The 16,230-nt window shown below is 38.4% G+C and overlaps 1 protein-coding gene across 3 annotated transcripts in view; it reads left to right on the top strand.

The window, feature by feature from the left end:
* The window catches only part of FBXO34 (F-box protein 34), an 84,379-nt gene that overhangs the window by 48,039 nt on the left and 20,110 nt on the right, over positions 1-16,230 (top strand). Inside the window, exon 1 of one of the 3 annotated variants that reach the window (XM_044229748.1) lies at positions 6,348-6,459. The exons of the other annotated variants lie outside the window; for them this stretch is intronic. The gene's annotated coding sequence lies outside the window, so the exon portion shown is untranslated. Of the gene's footprint in view, positions 1-6,347; positions 6,460-16,230 lie in introns of those variants that run through there. 3 annotated transcript variants of the gene reach the window in all.

Raw genomic sequence — 16,230 nt, 5'->3', positions numbered from 1 at the left:
GCCTGCTGACCAGCAACCTCAGAAGAGCTCCTTTTCTCAGCCGTAGATGGTAAAGCAGCGAGCCTTAAGGTATAACTGAGCTGCTGCCACACCGCTCAGATTTTGAAATGTCCTAAGCCAAGTGGTAGGGTGAACTTTTCACCAAATTTATCAGCAGTTTCTTTTTTCTGCCTCCTTTCACTTAGGGGACACTTAAGTAAGTTTTAAGGTGAGAAAGTTTAAAAAATTTTTATGTACAGTCATGGTCTTTATTAAAACTTGTTAAAACTGGCTTGCTGTGGAAATAGCAGATGGCTGTGATAAAATGGGAACACGTCTAAAAAGAAACCAATGCAGATTAAGGCATAATTAAAAATATCTTTTATATGATTCACTAAAATGTTTTTCTTTTGGGCTGTTAATATTGTGTCCTCTTTTTATTCATCTTTGACAAAACCACGGAATTTTTAAAAGGACAGAAAATGACTAGTGAAGGCTTTGAAATTTCTTCTTTTAGAGATTTTTAGGACTTGGACTTTCCAAAGTCAAAGAATCTTTTTTTTTTTTTTTTTTAAAGATTTTATTTATTTATTTGACAGAGAGAGATCACAAGTAGGCAGAGAGAGAGAGAGAGAGAGAGGATGAAGCAGGCTCCCTGCTGAACAGGGAGCCCGATGTGGGACTCGATCCCAGGACCCTGAGATCATGACCTGAGCCGAAGGCAGCGGCTTAACCCACTGAGCCACCCAGGCGCCCCCAAAGTCAAAGAATTTGGAAAATAAGACAGTTACTTGTAATAGCAAGGCTGATACTGGTATTTTTGCTTTTTTTCTTCAGTAAGTTGTCAAAATATGGGTTACTTATCAGGATTACCTGGTCCTCTTGTAATACAAGGAATATCAGAAGGATTTTATCTACCAATGTCTTAAAATGACAAAAGTTTTACATACATCCCTCACTTCTCCTCCCACTAAAAAGAAGAATAGGTATTTTCCTTTATTTCCTTTGCACCATTGCCCAAAGTAGGTTTTTATGACCTTTTGGAGGGATAACTTGTGACATTTCTAACTGGTCCCAGTGCTTACCTCAGTGCCAAGACCCAGTAGGTGTTTAACATTCATTGAATGAAATGAAGCAATACTGATTCCAATCTGGTATGTCTCCTATCCATTCTTTATAAAGCTGCACCAGGGATCTGTCAAAAATACTGAACCAACCATGCTACTTCCCCTTAAAAATCCTTTAGTGTCCCTCAGCTACTTAAAGTTTGCCTCTCAGACTTTTTTCCTTCTTAAATTGTTTTTGGTATTATAAAATCAATGTATATACTATGGTCAGAAACCCAAACATTGAAAATAGATTTAAAAAAAAAGGTCCCTAACTCTCCTCCCAACTGACCAGTTTGCTGGACATTAATGTATTTTTCTGTGTATTTGCAAATTACACATAGTCTTTTCAGTTTTGTTTTACACCAATAGTATTATACGAAAATACTGTCCCCTCTTTCCTTCTTCCTTTCCATTGGTTGGGTGAACTTTTTAATATCATGGAAATTAATCCTTTGTATATATTACAAATACTATTCTCCTAGTCTTTTGCTTATGTTTTAACTTTATGGTGTCTTCTCCACATATAGATATTTAGAATTTGTATTTAGTCAGATATGTCAGTATTTTGTATATTTAAGGAAGGAGGAGTTATTTTCCACTAAGAATTTAGAATCATTCATATTTGTCAGAATTGGATTTTACTTTTTTTTTTTAAAGTAGGGTCCACTCGGGGCTTGAACTCACAACCCTGAGATGGAGACCTGGGCTGAGATCAAGAATTGGACACTTAACTGACTGAACCACCTAGGCACCCTTGGATTTTACATTTTACTCATTCTGGCACTTTTAAGTTTTTATGATGAAGTAGGCATCTGCTTTTCACTCAGATACCCAGTTTTCTCAGTTTATTCAAACATCCTGCTTTAATCATTTAGAATGTTGTTTTCTTGATCTATTTATTTCTGATCTCTTTCTATGCTGTTTTGATTACTCTAGTTTTATGTATGTTTTGGGAATTTTATTTTTCCCACCACAAATCTTATTGACTGTTCTCTTTTAAAATTTAGATATAAATTCCATGCCAAAAGATTCGCCTTTTAAGAGTATACAGTTCACTGGTGTTTAGTATAGTCACAAAGTTGTGGAACCATCACCTAATTTTCATAACCCCTTAGAAGAAACTTCACACCTGTCACTCCCTACCCTCCGACCCCTTGTCCCCACATTCCAACAAGCCCCTAGGCAACCATTAATCTACTTTCTGTCTCTGTAGGTTTCCTATTCTGGACATTTCCTGCATGTGGATCGTAAAATATGGGATCTTTTGTGTCTGGATTCTTTCACTTAACATACTGTTTTCAAAGTTCATCCATGTCATAGTATTGTGATGAGCATGCTGTGAAGGTGCCCTCAGAATCTGTGTCTTTCCACAGTGTCGGTTTTATTCACTCAGGAAGCAGGGTTGACATAATTATAAAGCACGTTCAGGATTCCAAACTCAATGACATTTCATCACATGATTCACTTGGCTTCTTACAGGGCACACAAAGCAGAACACAAGTCACACAACAAACATGATAACACAGGGGGCAGGGAGTTAACAAATCAAATGAGAAGTCTGCCTGAGCAGTCAGTCTGTGAGCACACAGTTGAGGTAAGTAAGGCCTCTGTCCTGTCTGGGTCAGCCCTTGGCACTTACTGCTTACAGTTTTCAAGGAGTGAATGATCTCAGTTTGAAGGTCAGTCAGGCAGAGCAAATGCCTTTTTTAAGTGATCAGACATAGAAGGGTCAATGTCTGAAGAATCTGACAGTTTGCTGCAAAAATTCTCTCTTTTTAAAGGGATTTAATCAATTTTGGACCCTGCAGATCTCCTCTGCTTCTGCTCGTTATCAGTTCTGGGGTGTTGTTAACTGGTACTTTTCTTGGTGATACCTTATAGCTATAGTACCCTTATCTGCTTGTGACGTTGCTTGACACAGTCCCCTGGTTGATACAAGTGACTCCATCTTGCTTTCTCCTGAGGGGTGGGCAGAGGGAGAGAGGGAGAATCTCAAGCAGACTCCCTGCTGAATGCAGAGCCCAACACGTGCCTTGCTCTCATGACCCTGCAATCATGACCTGAGCCAGAATCAAGAGTTGGATGCTTAAATGACTGAGCCACCCAGGTGCTCCCATCTTGCTCTCTACAAGTGCTTGTACCATCACTTTATTAATCTGTTGTATGCAGATACCGTAGTTTATCCAGTCGTCCACTGATGGACATCTGGTTTGTTTTCACCTTTCACTTTTTACCTGTTTTAAATAGTGCTGCTATAAAATATGTGTACAGCTGTTTGAGTGTCTTGTCTTCACTTCTTTGGAGGTATATCCCTAGGAATAGAGTTGTTGGGACATGTGGTAATTCTTTGTTTAGTGTTTTTTGTTTGATTTTATATTTTGATCTTTTGTCTGGTAAGTTTTTGAACTATTAGACCAAGTAATATTTAATTTGATTTTTAACAGGAAAACCCCATAGCCTGTAGTTTGCAAATAAGGAGAGATTTTTGTCTCTTCCCTTTGAATATTTTAGTTTCTGTTTTTTGGTAATGTGCTGGCTGGCATCTTTGTTTTGTTCCTGGATATGGTATAGGAATCTTTTTAATATTTTGCTATTGGATATGCTGTGTTCTGTAAATTTCTGTTAGTTTCCTTTTATTAAGGTCAAGTTTTCCTGTTTGGTAAGAATTTTTTGAAAATCAGGAATAGGTGCTGCATTGTTTCCTTTTAGGAATTTATTGCACTGTGGCATCTTTCCTTCAAACTGCTGATGGTTCAGGAGCATTGGGCTTGTACTACTTGGTTGACATCTGGTCGAGTGGATTTTTCTTCCCTTCCAGACTGATGGTTGTTACACATACACAAAACTCATTGTAGGAGGTTAGTAGGAGACTAATGCAAGTGAGAAAACTAATGTGTTTTGTGTATGTGTGACCAGTCTGAAAACCAGTCTAAGAACCTCCGTTCTGGAAAATCTGTAGCAGCGGCAAGTTCAGCAGTGGTATAGAGCTGTTTATGTTAGAATATAGTCCATCATTTATTTCCTTCAGTCCATTTATTTCGCTCATTTTTTCCTGTAAACTGAACAGTTTAAAATCTTGCTATTCAGAGTCAAGAAACACACTCCTTTTAAGTGTTTATAAATATATTCCATAATTGGTTCTACTGCTCCTCTCACCTTGTTCTGATAAAAAACAAAGCTACAAAATGCTTTGAATTTTAAGCAAGTGGCAAATTGTCTCTGTTCACAGGGTGCTCAGCTCATCACCATAGTAACAAGAAGCCAACTCATTTTTGAAGTGGGGCAGGATGCTGGTCCATCGCTTTTCAGAAGGACCTAAGACAATCCAAATACCTTTTTGTAGATTAAACAACAGGCCTGCTCAAGGTGTGTCTAAATATCTTCAGCAAACACAAGTCACAGATGAAATAGTTTGTAGAGGAAGTAAAATCCCCATTTAAGGTTCTGTCACATTGCAAAGACTCCAAAACAAATCTAGATGGGCTTTACTTTCTGCCTGACAATTATCAAGTGGCTTCCACTTAAGGCTTATTAATGCACCCTTCACCTCCATGTCATACATGTTGAAGACAGCTGGTAGGGAAGGTCAGGGGGACTTAGGGAATTAAATGACGCAAAGGTAAAAAGTGAGTTTTAGATTGGCCCAAATTGTGTGGGCAAGGGTCACAGATGTAATCTTTGATTTAATTTACGTGGTTAGATTTTGAACTGCCTTGTGTTCGATCTTGCTATGGAGAAAGGTTGTTTGGGATCTAAATCTCAGAGATTTTCCTTAAGTGTGTTTAAAGCTGTATTTAAAGCTTAGTTCTGGGGAGAGGGTTGGTGGAGAGAGAAAAATAGATCAGGATTTGAGATTTGTCACCTGAAACATCTACCATGACTTTTGGAGGGTGTCAGAAAACAAAACCAAATTTTCAGGTAGCTAGTAAAATATAGAGGGCTGTCTAATCCTTTAGATTATGAATAGAATTAGAGAGTTCAGGTAAATCAAAATATGATCTATTGAAGGGAGTCTGGCTGGTTCAGTTGGTATAGCATGCGACTCTTGATCTTTGGGGTTATGAGTTTGAGCTCCACATTGGGTGTAGAGATTACTTAAGGATAAAATCTTAAAAAAAAATCCATTTTGGACTAGCCAAATAATATGGATAGTGATGGCAAATAAAGCATTTTTAAAAAAGTAAACCACTGCACCCATCATGGGGCTTGACGTCTTGACTCCACGATCAACCATCACATGCTCTACTGAATGAGCCAGTCAGGTGCCCCTAAAAAAGCATAAGTTTAATAAATTACTGTCAAGAAAACCGGCAAGTTTGACATTCAGGATCAAAACACTCCTGCTTTTACAAACTCTGGGGACATTTTTTTTTTTTTTTAAACTGGTCATCCAGTATTTTTTTTTTCCAATTTATCTATTTTCAGAAAAACAGTATTCATTATTTTTTCACCACACCCAGTGCTCCATGCAAGCCGTGGGGACATTTTGACGTTTAGAACATTGAAGTTCTCCTGAAACAATTGGTGAGATTTTTATTCAACAAGTTTTGTCTATAATATACTCTTTTAGGCCTCATAAAGCAGTGAACAGAAGTCTTCTTGAGCTGATATTCAGTCAGAGGAAGATGCACCAACATGGATACATGTCAGGAGGGAGGGAGCAGTTGTTGGAGAGAATGTAAAGAAAGGATAAAAGGAATAGGAATGTGGGGACTAGCACTTCTTTATGTGGATATTCAAGGGGTTCCTCTCTGAGAAGATGACCCTTGAGCAGAAAGAGGGAAATAGTCAGTGATACAGTAAATACCTGGGTGTTAAAAAACAAAATTCACCCAAATAAATTTGAAGATCTAATTGGCTTTATTAAGTGATTGGTGAATCCGCAGCATCCCACCTAGCAAGTAAAGGAGAGCTCCAAGGATATGTACAAAATGGAAGGTTTTTATAGGAAGAAGGGTGGAGCAAGAAGGATATTAGGAAAAAAAAAAAAAAAAGGTTTTGGGCTAGATCCCCTTCCCTTAAAGGGAAGGGCAAGGGGTCTGATTATGCTGATTACTCCATCTTCCATTGGGGGACTGGAGTGGGTCCTTGTGACAGATTACTTCATTTCTCCTAATCAGAAAATTCCTGACTGACTGGATAAGACTGCATTTCTAGGGGAGGTCGATACTGCAATTAGGTCAGGTATTACTTCATTTGGTGACTTCGCCTAGCCCAAGTGATGCCATTTTGGGCCTGTGGTTTTATTTTTAACAGGGGTTTGGTGGAGAAGAAAATGATAGATGGAATTTCCCTTTTCCTTTATGGGATTACACTGGCTGCTGGGTTTGAGAGTGGACCAGCAGGAGTAGAATTGAGAGAACTAGTGCAGGTAAGAAAGCATGGGGGCTTAGAACAGAATGGTAGTGGAGGTGGTGGCTGGTACAAGTTGACCCTTGAACAACATGGGTTTGAACTGCATGGGTCTGCTTATCTTATTTTTATAGTACAGTACTGTACATGTATTTTCCTAATATTTTCTTTTCTCTAGCTTTATTCTAAGAATGCAGTATGTAATACACACACAAAATATGTGTTAAACAGCTGTTTGTTATTGGTAAGGCTTCTGGTCAACATAAGCTGCTAAGTTTTGGAGGAGTCAAAAGTTGTACTTAGATTTTTGACTGTATAGAGAGGGGAGGTTGTCTGTGCCCCTTATCTCCCTCATTGTTAAAGGGTCAGCTGTAGTTGGAGTCTGAGTATATTTTAGAAGGAAGAGCCAATGGGAATTCCTGGTGTGGTTTGTGAGAGAAAAATGCGGTCAGGGATGACTCAAGGATTTTGGCTTTGGAAATTGGAAAAATAGGGTTGCTGTTTACCAAAATGGGGAGGACCGAGGAAGGGTGGTGGTGGAAAGTGCACAGGGAATCAGGATTTTGATTTTGGACATGTCAAGTTTGAGACATCCAGGTGGAGATTTAATAGTATACAAACCTGGAGGTCTGGCCTCTTGGGCTGCCCCCTTGGTGCACATTTAGGTTATATTTAGAGCCATTAGACTTGGATGGAACACTTGGCCAGTTTCTGGTTCTGTCTGAGGAGCCCTAGAACATCTTAGTGAGTTCACATGTGTTGCTGCAAAGTATTCTAAAATTTCTAAGGGAACAGTATGGATGGTGTGTAGACTTGACATGTATTAAAAAAAATTTTTTTTAAAGATGTTTGACATGTGTGCTTGTGTTTTTTATATTTCTGTGTATTTCTATATAAGCTGAGTGCAATTTTTTGTTTAAGATTTTATTTACTTATTTGAGAGAGTGAGTGAGCACAAGTGAGGGGAGGGGCAGAGGGAGAAGGAGAAGCAGACTCCCCACTGATCAGGGAGCCAGTGTGGGGCTTGATCCCAGTAGCCCCCAGATCATGACGTGAGCTGAAGTCAGATGCCTAACCAACTGAGCCACCCAGGTACCCTCTGAGTGCAGTTTTGAATGTACACTTAGTGTTTCTAATAAAAGCAAACACAAAATTCACATTTTATTAAAATTGCTTCCCAATCAGTCAGCCCCATATAGGGGAACTGATTGTACTTAATTAGAAATTTCAGGAGGGTGGGGTAGAGAATTTGCCCTGAAAACTATAGAGAATCACTGCATGGCAGCCCAGGAAAGGGCTGTTGGAGATTTGTGCAAAGTGTCTTTAAGAAGCAGTTTATTTCTAAAATTGATGAATATTTTGAATTTTTCTCTTGTATTCTCTTCCCATTCTTAACATTAGAAATGTTTTTAAAATTAATTCCATGGAATAACATTTACTGCAAGAATGAATGTTCCAGTATGTTCTTCTCTTTAAAGTCAGTATACTATTCAGTTTTAAAATGTGAAGACTCAAAATTGGGGAGAGCTGGATGGTAACAGATGTAGTCAGGCATCTTTAGAAGGAACGTTGATCCAGGGGTGCCTAGGTGGCTCAGTTGGTTAAGTGTCCGAGCTCTTGGTTTTGGCTTAGGTCATGATCTCAGCCCCATTGGGCTGTGTGCTTGAGATTCTCTTTCTCCCTTTCCACTGTCTCTCCTGTCCCCTCGCTCTCAAATAAATAAATCTTAAAAAAAAAAAAAGAAAGAAAGAAAGAACATGGTCTCGTTAAATTAGCAGCTGAAGAGATTTAGAACAATTAAGGGAATTAGCTCAAGCTCAGAAGATTATGAATACCTAGGAAGTTAAAATCCATTTGACCGTATTACAAGAAAGTATTTAATAAACCGAAGTTGATGAGGCTTTAAGGAGGAGCTTAAAAAAATTGTAAGTTATGCTTGTTCTGCTTTTAGGAAGGGGTGGAGGTCCTGAACTTTCTTGTGTTGAGGAAGTTCTTTTTTAAAATTTTTTTAAAATTTTATTTATTTGTCAGAGAGAGAGGGCACAGGTGAGAGCGCAGGCAGAGGGAGAAGCAGACTCCCTGCTGAGCAAGGAGATGGATGCGTGACTCATCCCACCTGGGATCCTGACCTGAGCTGAAGGCAGACACCTGACTAAGCGCCCAGGCGTCCCAAGTTCTTTGGTTCTTGGGGGTATAATTAGTCATGAGTCAAAAACTGTATGTACATCAGGATTCATCATAACCTGGTTGAATTATTCCTTAGGTTATTTTTCTTTCTTTGCTTTTTTCACTTGTAACCCAAATCTTCTGATTTAATAATATTGGTACCAGGAGAGGAGACAAATATGAATGAAGGACTCAGGTACTCCAGTTTCTGAAATTGGAATTTTGATCCCCATTATGACTTAATAAATCTACACTAATTTTTAGTATAAGCTAACCTTTAGAGCCTTGTCAGCTCAAGAGTTCGGTGATAAAATTGGGTTTTCTGGTCCTGTATAAAGACGTGGCTAGATGGTCATCTCATGGTTCTTTGATTGATAATTCCCACAGTAAGGAGGATTCTTTTCAGGAAACCAAATAAACATTACACTTTCTTTGTTTCTGTTTTATTTTGAGCATGAGATAACAAGATTGGATGATCTTAAAGGATGTTTAATCAAGTTTTAAATTTCTTGATGCCTTTGAATTGCTTCCTTTCTAAAATTTTAGCAATTCTATTCAGTATTATTTTGGATACTCACTGAATTTTTCTGTTACTGGATTTGTGGGATATGGGTAGAAATGTGATCGTTGAATAGGATTAAAATACCTGTGCAACGTTTATTTAGAAAAGGCATTTTGGGACTTAAGTCTTTGTTTAAGACCAAAAAGAAAGTTTACAATAATTTGATTTTCTGATAAAATTTGCCTCTTGAGCCTTCCCATTTCCTTTTTTCTAGGGCCATGCTAGGAAAAATGTTAATTTTAATACTGCTTTTTTTTTTTTTAACCTTACAGCTAGCTTTTATTTTTGTGTTACATTCAAAGATAATGCTTTTCCTGTTTGATTTGCCTGTTTTTTATTCCTTTACTGATGTTTCTCTTTCCCCTTGCCATCTTCCCAAATAGGAACCTATAAGAAGGCACTTATCTGTAGTTTTGATTTGTATGTTTCCTGTAATCATGCAAGAAATTTAGAGCTGAGTTGTATCAGATAGCTATGATATCAGTCTTCTCTTTCCATCAAATTTAATTTTAGTGTTTAAAACTTGGGAAATACTGTACTCGTATGCTAACAGTGAGTGACCTAAAGAATAATGTCTTGATTTTTAATGTGATTCCTAGGTGTTCTTCCTTTCCCTTATATTGTCTCAAAATCTTTTTGAAGTTTCTTTGTGTCTCTTCATAAATCTTCTAAAATTTGTTTCAAATCTACGAGTATTTCAGGAATGGTGTGAGCACACACCAGGATCGGATTCAGTTCCAAAAGAGACCTTGCTTAATGTGCCATTTTGTTTCTATTATACTGTGTTCTTTTTTTTTTTTTTAATTTTATTTATGTATTTGACAGTGAGATCACAAGTAGGCAGAGAGGCAGGCAGAGAGAGAGGGGGAAGCAGGCTCCCTGCTGAGCAGAGAGCTTGATGTGGGGCTCGATCCCAGGACCCTGGGATCAGACCTGAGCCAGAGGATAAGGCTTCAACCCACTGAGCCACCCAGGTGCCCCTATACTGATGTTCTTATCCCATCTCTAGATTTGTCATGTAAATGGACACTCATATTCTTTCTAATGAGTTCCTATTTATTAAGAATTTTTTTCACTTCATTATGTGGTTGACTGTAAAACAGCTTCCTGAAATCTTTTGCATCAAATATATTATTTATGTATGATACATATGCTCAGTACTTCCTTTTCTCTCTATAAAGAGCTTTATGTCTATTTTCCAGCTAGAACGTTTATTTAATGAGGATGAGAATTTTTATATTTTTTCACTACTGTATCCCTGGTCTTTGGAAGAGTACCTGGTACATAGTAGATGCTCAGTAAATAATGAGTGATTGAATGAAAGATCGAATTAGTATCTTAGCTCCCAAACTGAGATTTGAATAGAAGGAGAAATGATTGCTTGAATGTTCAAATTAGAGATTGGAAATTATTTTATATGTGTGATGTGAAATGCAAGAAAATTTACCAACTTAAAGGATTGGTGAAAACTCCCAGGAATAAGAAAGGCCTGATATCTTTAGGCCCCACAGATAGTTGCAATTTTTTTTTTTTTTTTAATTAAGTAGGCTCTGTGACTTGAGCTCATGTGGCTTGAGCTCATGACCCTGAGATCAAGAATTGCATGCTCAGGTTGCCTGGGTGGCTCAGTTGAGGAAACATCTGACTTTTCGACTTAGGTCATAAGCCTAGGACACTGGGTTCGAGTCCCACTTTGGGCTTCTTGTGCAGCAGGATGCCTGCTTCTCCTTCTGCCTGCTGCTCCCACTGCTTGTGCGTTCTCTCTCTCTGACAAATAAATCTTAAAAAGAGAGAGAGAATTGCATGCTCTCCTGAGCCAGCAGGTGCCCCAATAGTTGCAGTTTGAGTGCAGTGTTAGTGTTGCGGATTTGAATGAGGGTGGGTTTAGAGATCTCCGCCTTCTGTGTTTTAATCAAATCTCTGTTGCATACACTCATAAATATATTAATAGTTTTTCTTACGCTACTCTCATCTTCTCTTGCACTGAATAATTTCAGATCTGGAGCAGTATTTTAAAAATTTGAATAACATGTGAATCCCATCTAAAGGAAATTTATTGAAACCCTTTAATATACATAGAATTATAACATTTTTATGTTGCATTATTATGTAGTTACTAGTAAACCCTGTATGCTTCTAAATTTTATACAACTCCAAAGAGAAAACAAATACATAGCATATATAATACTTGAGTATTATTTTGACACTATTTTTGAAGTCTGAAAAAACTTGGGTGGCTCAGTGGGTTAAGCCGCTGCCTTCGGCTCAGGTCATGATCTCAGGGTCCTGGGATCGAGTCCCACATCAGGCTCTCTGCTCAGCAGGGAGCCTGCTTCCCTCTTTCTCTCTCTGCCTGCCTCTCCGTCTACTTGTGATTTCTCTCTGTCAAATAAATAAATAAAATCTTGAAAGTTTGAAAAATTAAATTGATTACAGTATAAATGCTGACATTCACTCTGCAAATTCTTTTGTGTTTGTCATATTTTATTTATTTATTTATTTATTTATTTATTTATATGACAGAGAGATCACAAGTAGGCAGAGAGGCAGGAAGAGGGAGAGGGAGAAGCAGGCCTCCCACCAAGTAAAGAGCCCGATGTGGCCCCATCCCAGGATGCTGGGATCTTGACTTGAGCCGAAGGCTGAAGCCCAACAACTGGGCCACTCTGGTGCCCCACATATTTTAAAGATACTGTGATAACTCATCTCTACTTTTCTCCTTTTGGTTGCTGCTAAAACCTTTGTTCACATACCGGCTTTCATTTTGCCTTCATTAAATCAGGGTTTCAAGCACATTGGAGTATATTTGTAGGTGTTAAATAATTATTTTCCAATTGAATTCAGGAACTGAAGAATTTCCTGTTTGACTATCCTTGGGTATTTAGTATTTTTCTCACTTATACATTTTACTCAGAGCAGAAGAATTATAGTAAATGTTATTTTCCTGGAGGGCATTGGTATATGAAACACTGAATGAACTGATATAAAGGATCTGACTTATGCATGAACCTGGGGTTAGCACTGTCACCTCTCCATTAGATTCCAGTTAGGAATCTAAATTCCATACAGGTTAGCTTCTGGTTTGCCTCTGGGTGATATTTAGTTCTTTACTAATGACCGTGAAGGCTTTTTGGATACAAAGCTCTTTCTCAGGTTGTCTTCTCCTTTGCTTTCTAAAAGTTGGAGGGAAATGTTTTAGATGGGACTCAGTTCCTAAAGTAAGACATGTTACAGAGTATTTTCATAGGGAGAATTTGGTGTACCTCTTTATTTGAATCTTTTATAACTTAAGATGTAGTGTTTTGAGTTTGTAGCATATCAGAAAATGCTGACCTTTGAAGTTACGGCTACATCACTGCTTGATTTTGAGCAAGTTTCAGTTTCTGGCTTTTATCTTCTCTTCTGACAGTGGTTACAGACTGCAATACAAAAACACTGAAAGCTGTAGGTTTGTGGTGATATGTGGACCACAGCGGGGGAGGCATAAAGAGACTGGGGAGAACGGAAAGAAGGAGCAGCTGGTACAAAGGACCCAAGATGCAAATGATGTGAGGAACAGAAAGAGGGCCATATGAAATGTTTGCAAAAGTGCTTTGTTAGGTACAAAACATTCCTTACAGCTAAGGTGCTGGTATGTTTAGGGAAGATATTTGTTTTCTTTTTCCAGTGGGCTACTGTTTGTTCACTTGTAAGACCATCTTGCCTAGGGCATAGGATCCTGCTTTGGGGCTGGCAAGAGCTGGACCCATGAGTCACAAATTCAGCAGTCTGTGAATTACAATTAGTTATTTATACTAACAGTCTGTTTCTATAAGATTAGCAGTAGGAGAGAGAGGAATAGGCTTACTACTAAAAATTTGGGGGTGAAGGAGTTTTGTATCATTTCTAATTCTTACTAAGTTTGGCTATGCTATTTGGTATGTATAATTTTGCCACCTATTAGTCCAGCAATGAAATCTGATCTTGGGTACCAGGTTCTTCTCTGTGGTTTGGTTTGTTAATAATTGAAGTACCTAAAGAGTCTGGGTATGAACTCTGCATACTTGATAATTAATTTAGAAACAGAGAACTTAGGATTTTCTGTTGATGTAATTAATAACAAATTGTGGCTTTACAATTAATGTATGTATAATTGTTACACCAAAATAACCGAAACAGGATAATAGGACATAGTTTATGTTTTTAGTGCCCTTTAAAGATGAACGTGTTTTTAAACTTCTTGGTGTCCTTATTCTTTCAGGTTTGGGTGTGTAAGAGTCTATTTATCAGAAATACTTTAGCACTAATGTTGGTTTGGCATTTTAAAAAATATATATGTAAACATGACCCTAGACAGCTGTGTTTAATATAGTAAAGAATCATGGGGAGACTTTACAGTGTTTCTTGTTGGGACTCAGTGTATGTGTATTTTGGTATTTAAAGGATATGGTGTGGGGCTTTGAAAATGAGAGGGAGGTTGCCTAACTCATACCTGAATGCATGGATATCTCAGTTGTTCTGTCTTAGAGGTTATTAGCAACGTGAAAGTTGTTTGTACCCTGGTGAAACTGACAGTACTAAGTTAGAAACCTTTTGTGAGAGTATTTGCACATGCCTGGTGAGTAGGATTTTCTTTAAAATCTGACATTGCATCAGAATGTTTTAGGTAACTAGGGTGCTGGAAAAAAGCTGCTGTTTAAGCCAAACTACTTTTTGCTTTGCAGAAAGGTAACCAAGATTAAGAGTGACCATGACCTGGAGAGTAGCCTCTATCTTTCCACCTCATCCACCTCCCGTTTCTGAGCTAGCAGTGCACTAGATCAGGAAACAGTGGGTGGAGTTGCTTAATTGCATCAACTTCCTGGGCTGCCCAAGTATTGACTACTCATATGTTCCATTTAAAAGATTGTTGCTGATTGGCTGGTTTCTTTTAAATCTTTAGGTTTGACATTGATTCACTCTAATGAATGCTTTCCAAGCACAAGGCACTGCGCTGCATGCTCTGTGAGAGCTACAGAAAGAATATGATTACTCATACCTTTCACTTTACAGTATAGTAGGGAGAGGAAGACAAGATAGATAATGTTAAGTGTCCCAGGGGAGGCATATAGCAGCCATTCCGTAATATTGATGGGTGAGGGTGGGGCAGTGGATGAGACCTGGGCAGAGAGGGCCCCAGCTGAGTGAGCAGTTTTCAGTAGTTCCAGTGGGTAAAGAATGAAAAAGATGGTGGTAATGGGTAGGGAAAAAAGGCCAAATGGCCACTGTGAGGATGAAGGGAAAAATACAAGGAAGAGCTAAGGCAGGAGCTGTTAATTAGAAGCCCTGAGATTTCCCAAAATTCTGTGCAGAATTTTTTGTTTGCTCTGGCCTTTTTTCTTGGGCAGAGAACTTTGACTTTTTCTCAGATACTGAAGTGTCCAGAATCAAAAAAGATGGAGAACCACTGCTAAGTTATCAGCCTTTGATGACAGAAGATACTGAGGCTTTGTAGAGAAATTAAGTCATGGGGTGTACAGTCTTTTTTCTTGCAGGAGGTAGGATTTGGAGGACCGAGTTTATGAAATTGTTTTGGAACAGGGCAGGGATTGCTTTGTCCAACTGGGTGTCCCACCCAGCAAGTCTGGTGGATCCATTAGATTGTGTGACAGTGAAGGGTAGGTGTTTTGAGTTAAAGGAGTTTCCTAAGTCATTATTTCCCCCTTTATTTGGAGACCAGATTGATGTAGATGTGGGCTGCCCAGATGCTGTTACAGAACAATTCAGTGTTTACTTTTCATGGAGCTCCTCTTATGTGTAAAGTGTTCTGTGCTTGATCCCGTTTGGGGGGGTGGTGTATAAAATACCATACAGACATCCTTCCCTTAAGGAGTTGATGGTATGCAGTGCTTATCTTTTGGCTTTTTGTTCAGCTTGGATCTATGTTTGTTCAGTTAATCTTTGAGTCTGATCATTTCCTGGGCAAAAAAAAAAAAAAAAAAAAAAAAACCCAAAAAACTGATTTCTATTAAAATGGACTCAAAATGACTTTGGTCTGTGACTTAATTTTCCTTTTAAAGAATGGAGAACAACTGCGATTTGAGGGTTTAGGAAATACCACCATAAATACACTGTACTCATAATTGGGAAGCTCTGCACAGCTGATTTGGTGACTTTGGGCAAATCATTGGACTCTTCTTACTGTTGATTTTTATATCAATATGTGTGTATACACACACAGCTTTAAAATATTATAAAGTGCATTTTATTTGTTTTAATTTTTATTTTTTAAAGATTTTATTTATTCATTTGAGAAAGAGAGAGAGACAGACAGAACACAAACGGGGAGAGGCAGAGGGAGAGGGAGAAGCAGACTCCCAGCTGAGCTGGGAGCTCAACATGGGGCTCAATCCCAGGCCCTGAGATCATGATCTGAGCCAAAGGCAGATGCTTAACTGGCTGAGCCACCCAGGTGTCCCAGACTTAGTTTTATTTATTTATTTTTTAAAATATTTTATTTGTTTATTTGACAGACTGTGAGAGAAGGAACACAAGCAGGGAAAGGGGAAGAGGGACAGGCTTCCCGCTGAGCAAGGAGCGTGATGTGGGGCTCGATCCCATAACCCTGGGATCATGACCCAAGCTGAAGGCAGACGCTTAATGACTGAGCCACCCAGGCGCCCCCCCCAGAGTTAGTTTTTCATTTAAATAAATAAATGTTCCTTTAGGTCAATCCTCTTTAACCTGAGTCCATGGACCCTGCTGAGCTTTAGGGAGGTGGTTTGTGAATTTCTTAAAACAGCAATCATGCCAGACTTTGTGGATATATGCCCCTTTTTCCAGGAAGATTCCTTTGCTTTCATCAGAATTTTAAAGGTCTTATAGTGCCTGCAAAAAAGATTAAAAACTGTATTTTGTACAGATGAGATTTTAATTAATAAGAGTGGTAACATTTTTTTCCCTTCTTAGACATATTTTGCAGGAAGACAATTTTCCAGGAGTTAATTATTGGAGCAGTGAATATTCTTGAATGATTTGAAGGGTTCTCTTAAAAAACTTGGATTGTATGAAGATAGGATCAGAATAGTTTGCTATTTTTCTGTT

This window comes from Neovison vison, chromosome 13 (genome assembly GCF_020171115.1).
Source record: "Neovison vison isolate M4711 chromosome 13, ASM_NN_V1, whole genome shotgun sequence".
NCBI classification, from domain to species: Eukaryota; Metazoa; Chordata; class Mammalia; order Carnivora; family Mustelidae; genus Neogale; species Neogale vison.
The sequence above is the reverse complement of the archived record's forward strand: the minus strand, read 5'-3'. Positions and strand labels throughout refer to the sequence as shown.